The sequence below is a fragment of the Triticum dicoccoides genome, chromosome 2B (genome assembly GCF_002162155.2).
Source record: "Triticum dicoccoides isolate Atlit2015 ecotype Zavitan chromosome 2B, WEW_v2.0, whole genome shotgun sequence".
Lineage (NCBI taxonomy): Eukaryota > Viridiplantae > Streptophyta > Magnoliopsida > Poales > Poaceae > Triticum > Triticum dicoccoides.
Window position 1 is genome coordinate 66,811,092 of NC_041383.1, and position 1,582 is coordinate 66,812,673.

The window sequence follows — 1,582 nt, forward strand, 5'->3', positions numbered from 1 at the left end:
TGCCCCTGCTTCTTCACTCTCTCACGAGACACTTCCAAGTGGGGCCATCACTGTGAAAATCATTCCAAATTTTATCTGCCTTCTCTCCCGCCGGTCAGAACCTAGCCCGAGGTCCCCTCCCTCATCTGTCAAATCAAATCCCCAAATCCCACGCCATTAGCGCCCCCTCCCACCTCCATTAGGGATCCATTCCCCTCCCCCGCGCCACCGCCAGATCGATTCCGGTCGCCGGTGTAAGTGCATCTAGTGCCACCCCTAGTTGGTTTTGGAGTATTGACGACAAAGTTGGTTGAGGGACTAATGTGTTTGTGAGAATTGCAGGATAACGCAGGTAGTGTCCCTCATTGATTCGGTTTACCTACCGGAGATGACCCCTAAAAATGTATGAAGACATTGAAGACAATGGTGGTATGAGAAGATATTCATATTGAAGACTATGACATGAGAAGACATTGCGTGAAGACTATGGAGCGCGAAGACTGTGTGGATTCGTTGCTTCCTTTTCTTCTTTGTTGAGTCATAGGAACCACCGTACTGTTAAGTGGGGTCCAAGTGAACTAAGTCAGAGTGACTGAAGTGATGCTCAACTCAAATCCTATGTCTTTGAGCGAAGACAATGAGAGCAAACCTTATCCAGAGCTGGATGAGTCAGCTTTGCTTGTAGCCTAAGTAAAGTTGTCGCGTGTGTTTGAAATCTGACCGTTGGAACACGTGTCAGTTCCTTAGTGACTCAGGGTCATTTTGGACAAATCAGGTCGGGTTGCCTAGTGGCTATAAATAGCCCACCCCCTACACCATAAATTGGTGGCTGCTCAGAGTTAGTATACGGCTTTTGTCGTATGAGAGCAACCCACCTCGAAGCATTTGAGAGAGAGAAATCCTTGCGAGGACAAAGCCCAAACACCCAGAGCCAAAGAGTGTTAGACATCACTGAAGTCTTTCTGTCTGTGTGACCTGAAGACTTATTACACTTGAGGACTGTGTATCCTCCAGCCGGTTAGGCGTCGCGTTCTGAGCATCCAAGAGTCATTGTGGATTGCCGGGTGAACGAAGTCTGTGAAGGTTTGGAAGTCTACCTTGAAGACTTACCAGAGTGATTGGGCGAGGACTAAGTGACCTTAGCTCAAGGGGAATAAGGTGAAGACACATTCTTCTGAGTTGAATCTCAGCCTCCCTAACCAGACGTACAGTTCTCACAGCAACTGGAACTGGTCCAACAAATCCTGTGTCTTCAACAAGTGACTGGTTCTATCTCTTTCCCCCTTTACTTTGAGTTTGTCTTCGTGAAGTCCCTACTTATCTGTCTTATGTGATTGACTTCATTGCTCGACTACTATTGTTGATTGGCTTCATACTATCTTCCATCCTGATCCTACTACCTAGCTGCTATTAGTCTTTGTACGTTAACGCTATTGCATACTTGACTATGGCTTGCTTGTTGTAGTTTATCTTCCGCTGCATATCAATTAGGTCATTTCTATTGTGTGTCTTCGAAACTTCCACGTTTTGAAGACTTTGATAAAAATCGCCTATTCACCCCCCCCCCCTCTAGTCGATAACTAGCACTTTCAGCCGGTGATCC